Here is an 8,101-nt window from a genome sequence, read left to right as displayed (position 1 = left end):
GCCAGCTATATATCACTTGAATTGAGATGGTGTCCTTGGCTTACATTTAGATTCAAAAATTAAGAGATTAGGAATATTCTGGAGGGCACAATGAAACACCAAGATGGCAGCAAACCAAAGGTATAAACAGAATGTGACAGGATAAACTCCAATGTAAACTTCTGACCTTGCGCCTGTAATACCAGCTGTAAAATGAAGGATGAAGAAGTGCAGCGGTGCATCGAAGAGCTTTTGTGGACTTGACAATAAACTCAAAAGACAGTTGTGCGATGCGACTGTTAAGATAGCAGTGCGTTCTTGTGACTTGAATACAGCATGGTTTTTGGAGTGACAGAAAGTACCGTTCTTTGCTATTCAAGAGTGTGAGAGAATAGTCCTTACACCAGAGCCGAGTTTCTGAAGTAGATTTTATGCAAGAGAACTTAAAAATGAGGTCTAGAACAGCAGAAGCACTTCAGAAACATAAAAGCATTAAATCTTAGGAGGAGTGACTGAAGAAAAGAGAGATGTTTAAGTTAAGAAAGGCAAAACTGAGGGGCACGTGATGGTTGAAGAAAATGTGGAAGTTAGGGGTAGAAAGTTTTTCCTACAGCTGGAGCCAAAAATCATGTATATGTGTTTGCCTGTGCACATGTTTTAAACTGAATCATCTTGGTTTAGGCAATGTTACCAATTTGCAATCACAGGGTATGAGACAGTTTATTCACGAAAGATCCCAGGGTCCTTGTGCAGACTGATTCACTTACCCATCAGAGCAGCGCTGGGGGGGTCTTGTTGGGACCACCTTTATCATAATAGAACAACTCTTAATTATTCTCACCTTTTACTTACACTGCCGAGGGGAAACCACTGAGCGGGAACCTCCCTTTAGAAAGAATGGATCTGTCCAAGGTGGCATTGCGTGCTCCAGGAGCCGGGAAGTGCAGGTACAGCCTGAGTGATCTAAAGGTTCAGTGAACCACCTGGGAAGGCAGTGACTCTTCACTTCCAGGAGGACTCCTGAAAAGTTTGGGCAGTAATATTTTATCTGAAGCCCAGCATGTATAATGCCCTGAGCCTGACAAAAACCTGCACTTTAGACCATGTGCCTTGACTGACCACCTCATAAGAGAAAAGATATCTTTTCAGTTTCTAGAACAGAAAAAAAAAAAACATGTTTTGTCGACTTATTGTTCAGTTAATTTTGAAATTGTGGACTTACCTCTTCCTTTCATTTACTGTGTATTTCTTTGCAGTCTCCAGCCCAGTGGCTTTGTTACTCAGTAGAGAAAGACTGCTCTGAGAGTGGATCATCCAGAGGGGAAAATGGTTCATGTAAACCAGTGGTGCTCATGAATAAACAGGAAAACACATTTGCTTGTTCAGTTTGTGAAATTTAAAATATCTTTTATGAGTAGGACATGAATTGAATTCCTTTTGTTCTATAAGGAAAAGTAGGCTTAAGAAGTTGGTTGTGAGTGGAGGTAAGGGGAGTGAAGAACAGGGATTATGTTTTTATTTTTTAGTTATTAATATGTACAGTTAGTAAGTGTGACTTTGCACATAGGAAGTAGTGAAAAAAAAAACAGTATTTCTTACTGGCTTGCTGTGACAGTGCATTAGCAGCAGCTCTGTCAACAGACATGAGAGTGAGAACTCTGTTTTCATAAAAAATGTAATATTTAGAGTGTTGAAGTGAGATGCAGGAGGGCTCAGATAGCTACCTAACTTATGAGCTCCCAGGAACCTAAGCTGAGAATGGACAACATGCTCTCATTTGACATTGTTATTCCCTTCAAGTAGTAAGCACGACATCCAGTGATTGGCTGTCTTCAGTAATCAATTAGTTACTACTTTCCAAAAGAACCTATATATTATTTGATTAACAAACACATTCATCTTCTTAATCACCAGTAGCAATATTCATACATATTTTGAAAGTGCAAGCTTAGACGTCTTTAATCCTGTAGCTTGACTTCCCTGTTTGATTGTGTGTGTGTGTGTGCGTGTTTTCACAATGACAGCTGATAACCCAAATGCATCTGTTTCATACCTTGTCTTACTTGGTCTTCATGGCTTCCCTCTTCCCTCCCCACCCCTGAGTCTGCCTTAAAAGGATATACTGTGTTGTGTTGCTTCCTAAGAGTGTGTCAGAACAGTTTTGTCATTTGCAGAGTGTGTTCATGATGCCGTGACAGATTTGCCTGCATTTCTTCCAGTACAGCGCCTGAGATGTAATATATTTAGAACACCTTTTCCTTTTCCAGATTGCTTCCACCCCAGATCCTTATTTTAGGATTCTCATTTGCACGGGGTTTACCAAATCTGAAGACTTTGGTTTAGGAAGTGACCTTAGTAGGGGACTTAATTTTTTTAAATTCTTTTGCTTCTTTAAACTGCTTTATTAGCTTCATAATATATAATGAACATCTCTCCATGCAATAGGTAAAACTCAGATTCCCCTGGAGAAGGGCACTGGAACTTGCTTCAGTATTCTTGCCTGGAGAATCCCATGGACAGAGGAGCCTGGTGGGCTACAGTCCATGGCATTGCAAAGAGCTGGACACAACTGAAGTGACGTGAAAGTGAAAGTCGCTCAGTCATGAGTGACTCTTTGCAACCCTGGGGACCATACAGTCCATGGAATTCTCCAGGCCAGAATACTGGAGTGGGTAGCCATTCCCTTCTCCAGGGGATCTTCCTAACCCAGGAATCGAACCCAGGTCTCCTGTATTGCAGGCGGATTCTTTACCAGCTGAGCCACAAGGGAAGCCCCTGAAGTGATTTAGCAGTAGCATATAATGAACATCCATACAATAGGTAAACCTCTCCTGTTGACAGAAACTTAGAGATTGGGTCAGAAGCACAGCATTCAATTAGAAGCTAGTAATAGGAGACCCACAAGAAACAAGTAACACCAAAAGGTTTACAACAAACATACGTCACAAACCTGTAAGTTTAGGAAACGTGTGTCTTCCTGTTAACTTGAGGGAAAACATCAGGATTCAAGGCACAAGGCAAAAGTCATCATGATGGTCATGGTGAGGGGGTCTGTGCTAACTGCTCACATTTGTTGTTCGGTCACTAAGTCATGTCTGACTCTGCGACCCCATGGCCTACAACACACCAGGCTCCTCTGTCCTCCTGCACTGTCTCCCACAGTTTGCTCAAATTCATGTCCATTGACTCAGTGATGCTATCTAACCGTCTCATTCTCTTCCACCCTCTTCTTTTACTTTCAGTTTTTTTCAGCATCAAGGTCTTTTCCAATGATTTGACTCTTTGCATCAGGTGGCCAAATTCTTAGAGCTTCAGCATCAATCCTTCCAATGAATATTCTGGATTGATTTTCTTTAGGATTGTCTGGTTTGATTTCCTTGCAGTCCAAAGGACTCTCAAGAGTCTTCTCTAGCACCACAGACTATGACTGTCCACAGACTATGACTCAAATGCTTTCCCCTCAGATATTCAGTCAGCTTCCTCACTTCCCCCCCAGTCCTTCCCATATTCTCTTCTCTCGTCCTTACCTGTGGCTGTCCATGCCTCCGAGTCATGTCCCATCTACACTGCGTGATAAGCTGCCTACCACAGAACCACCTACAATTTCCCCTAGGTACACAGTGTTCACAGCTCCCAAGGGGAGGGCTACAGGCTCTCCTTTATTAGCATCTTGTCCATTTTCATCCTTTTCTCATTGTCCTGGTTGACATTTTCCATGTTGAGATTTTTTTAGTGCTTGTTTCTCTTTGGACACCGTTGCTCCTGGGCCTGTCTTTGCTATCTTGCTGCAGGTGCTCCCCCATGACATTTCAACTCCCAGGCCTGCTCCCTCGCACCTCCTACTCTTAGAGGCCTCTATGGCCCACCCTCCCTCAGGGCCATGGGGAGCAAGGGCTGAGAGGGGGAGCAAGCGATGGCCAGGTCTGGTGCTAGAGCAAGGCACATGCAATTCTTGAGCGGGGGGACTTTGTTCTCAACTTTGTTTCACATGGAAAGTTCTTTTTATCATCACATAGGTAGAGTAGTCAAGATATTTTAAAAGAAACATGATGTGAAAATGAGTCAAAATTTAGAAGTCAACAATTGATAAAGGCATCTAATAATTTACAGTATTATCAGTCATAAACATCACACTTTGCAAAGAATACTTATTTGCTTAAACTTATTAAATCGGGCTTCCCTGGTGGTGCCAGTGGTAAAGAATCTGCCCACAATGCAGAAGACCTGGGTTTGATCCCTGGGATAGGAAAGATCCCCTGGAGAAGGAAATGGCAACTGACTCTAATATTCTTGCCTGGAGAATTCCGTGGACCGAGGAGCCTGGTGGGCTCCAGTCCATGGGATCACAGAGTCTGACGTGACTGAGCAACATTTTCCCTATAAACAGGAGTGAAAAAGCCATCACCCAACAAGGTTGACAGTTCCCACATATCATGTCTCAATTTGGAGACAGAGGTCTGGTTCATGCTATACTCTGCCCACACCTCTCACTCACCATGCTGTGACTCCTGGCCAAGTGTGCATAGACCCAGGCTGGCCTATTTGGATTTAATTCAGCCCTCTGTTTCCTTGTCTATGATGTCACTGATAACCATTTCTTCAGATTCTGGTTGACCATCTCTGGCGATGGAAGGCTCAATACCTCAAGAGAGAGTTGATTTGAAGGGTGTAGCTCCAAACAATGGCATGCTTTATCTCTCTCTCTGTTTTCTTTTTTTTTAACTGACAGTGATTTAGTTCTCCAATTTTTTGAGATATAGTTGACATAGAGCACTATTTACGTTTAAGGTATAGACCATTGATTTGACTTGCATACATCATGAAACGATTGCCACAGTAAGCTCAATGACAATAATCTCATATATGTATATGTATATGTGTGTGTATATATAAAGAAATATAAATTTTTCTTGTGATGATAACTCTTAGGATTGACTGTCTTAACAACCTTCTTATATGAAACTCAGCAGTAATATATTTACCGTGTGGTAAATACATTATATCCGTGGTACTAATTTATCTCATAACTGAAATTTTGTTCCTTTTCACTACCTTCATCAATTCCACCTCCGCTTGTCCTCCCCCTCTGGCAACCACAAATCTTTTTTTCTCTGAATATGTTTGCTTTTGAAGTATAATTGGCCTTCTGTACGTTTCAGAATGATCACCACAATAAGCCTAGTTAAAATCTGTCACCTTTCAAAGATATTAATAACTCTTGACTGTGTTTCCCATATTGTAAACTTCATATTCATGACTCATTTATTTTTCTCCTGAACTTTATACCCCTTAATCTCTCTCACCTTTCTTTTCTCCCCCTACCCATTTCCACTCTGACAACCACCTGTTTTCTCCTCTGTTACCTATAACTCTTGCTGTTTGTCATATTTGTTCATTAGTTTTGTTTTTAGTTTCCACATATAAATGAAATCATATGCTATTGTCTTTTTCTGACTTATTTCACTTAGCATCACACGCTCCAGGTTCATCCATGTTATTGTAAATGGTGTTATTTCATTCCTTTTTATGACTAAGTAATATTCCATTGTGTTTGTGTGTGTGTGTGCGCGTGCGCACACCACATCTTCTTTATCTATTGATAGACACATAGGTTGCTTCCATGTCATGGCTATTGTAAGTAATGCTGCAGTGAACGCAGGCGTACATATATCTTTTCTAATTAGTGATTTTGTTTTCTTAGATATCCAGGAGTAGAATTGCTAGATCATTTAGTGGTTTTAGTTTTAATTTTTTGAGGAATCTTTATACTGTTTTCCCTAGCAGCTGAACCAATTTATACTTCATTTTATTTTGAGCAAAATTCTAGCTCTCTATAACTCCCTTTGAGTCATACACGACACATGGGTCCCTTTTCTATGTTATCTTCTCCATGATAATCAATCATTGAGGGAGTATTTACTAACTGCTAGGTGAATCTATGAAATAATGATCTCATTTTAACCATACCACTACCCTTAAAGGTAAATACTTCTATTCCTATGTTGTGATGAGGATTGTAAGGCTGATCAAATTTAAGTAACGTGCCCAATGCTATCCTAGTAGTAGTGGTGAAGTTGGTGTTCATATCTGTGGTTGTATGAACTCTAAGATAGTTCTCCCAATTGAAGTCTTAATCTGAGATTCTGTGGATAGTTTAGGGATCCAAAAATGGTTTTGAAGTCTCTGTTGGCCTCCTGAAATTGAATCCCAAGTTTGGTTTGTGGTTTATGGTAAAAGCAGCCATGCTCATTGCTCAGTCATGCCTGACTCTTTTGTAACCCCATGGACTATAGCCCTGTCTGCTGCTCTGTCCATGGCATTCTCCAGGCAAGAATATTGGAGTGGGTTGCCATTTCCTTCTTCATGGGATCTTCATGACCCAGGGATTGAACCCTCATCTTCTGCATTGGCAGGCAGATTCTTTACCACTTTGACACCTAGGAAGATCCTGAGCTTCTTTGCTTCCTCCTGAAATTGCCCAAGTGCCGTCCTCTCCTCCCTCATCAGATTTTCAGTTACGCATGTAACCTCAAACAGTATGAGTACCTATATTTTGCATTCCCTCCTTTTATTCTGCTCATTTACATGAAAGTCTATAGTGCTATTCACATGTTAGTATTGTGTCCTTCGTTCTTTTTTTTTTTTTTTCCTTCCTCCTCTTCTTATGCCTAAGTATAAAACTTAAATCTAATTTTCTCATATTTAGTCTTGCTAAGTTCAACTTCTTCATATCAGCTCATTTCAGACTCCTGGGATCCTGATTCTGATGTCTGGTATGTTTAATATCCATCTCTATTTCATGTCATCTGTCAATTTATATCTAAAAACAAAACAAATAATGACAGTTTTCAACAGTTCTGGACTATGGACTATTGCTTACCTCGAGGATCCAGGATGGGAAATACAATCTCTTGCTGTCAGGCCTCTGACAAAATTATTCCTTGAAAGTAGTCTCTTGATATGATACTAACCTCTGTAGGTCTCTTTTGTGAAGGGTGCAAGTGTGTTTACCAGGGACCAGGCTGGATGGAGACAAGATAGCACTTTAGACACTCCAACTATCTGGAGATACTCCTGGAAGTTGATCTTTTTCAAATATGTATTTAACATTTATTTAATAGACACCAAAATAAAGTGGCTTTTCTATTAATAGGGTATATACATTTTGGGCCAACTTTTTAACTTGGTTCAAATTGTCTTTCAGGTTTTTTTTTTTAATAACCCATAATCACACAAAAAAAGTAACTTACTTAGGTAAGTGGTGTTACATTTTGTTCAAATTATAACCCCACATTCTAATTTTATGGGCTTCAGGTTGACAAATCATTTCCTACCTTTCACCATTCTTCTCACTTCGAATTTATATTTAAATTTCTGAAACAAAATGTTTCTTAGGGGCATATTCCAAGGGTTGAAATGTAGATAATGAGCTAAATCACTTTTTTTAGATTAAAACAAAAAATGAAACCACTTTACCATGCCTGACTCAGTTTTAGAATGTCAACTGACACTCAGCCAGCTTGTCTCAAGGCTACTGGAGCAGCCTGTAATTGGATCATGCAGTTTGCAATTATGCTTCACAAGTAACTCAGCAGAGTAAGTTCAGCACCAGGAGAAGTATTTCCATAAATTGCACTTGAGTGTGTTACCTACTTTTGCCAATTATGTTAGGAGTCTCATGTGGAAACCTGACTTAACTAGCATTGTATTTACATTTATCCTAGGGCTATTTTAATGTGCTTTATGAACTGATGTCCCAGGCAGCTGTCCAGCTGACTTTCTTCTTAATTGAGCTCTATAGACAGAATGAAATAAAGATTAAGTAAATATAGCAGTCAGACACTCCAGGCACACAGTAAATGTAGGCAGTCACCAGAAAGGAGTTTTAACTACACTAGTTTGAGTAAATCCTTTGTTTCTTTGAAGGAAAAGAAAGTGATTTGTTACATCCTCAACTTCTGGCTGTTTTTTTTTTTTTTTTTTTTAATTCATGGTGTTAGCGTAGGAAATGATTTAATCAATGTGATAGGCCAGAAACAGAGTTTCAGTTCAGTTCAGTCACTCAGTCGTGTCCGACTCTTTGAGATGCCATGAATCGCAGCATGCCAGGCCTCCCTGTCCA

At 40.1% G+C, this 8,101-nt stretch overlaps 1 pseudogene; it reads right to left on the bottom strand.

Annotated features, from left to right (window-relative positions):
- Positions 1-2,984: 2,984 nt before the first annotated feature.
- On the bottom strand, positions 2,985-3,705 carry LOC122424381 (annotated as a pseudogene).
- Positions 3,706-8,101: the final 4,396 nt, after the last annotated feature.

The sequence above is a fragment of the Cervus canadensis genome, chromosome 22 (assembly GCF_019320065.1).
Source record: "Cervus canadensis isolate Bull #8, Minnesota chromosome 22, ASM1932006v1, whole genome shotgun sequence".
NCBI classification, from domain to species: Eukaryota; Metazoa; Chordata; class Mammalia; order Artiodactyla; family Cervidae; genus Cervus; species Cervus canadensis.
This window is presented reverse-complemented; position numbering and strand designations above follow the sequence as displayed.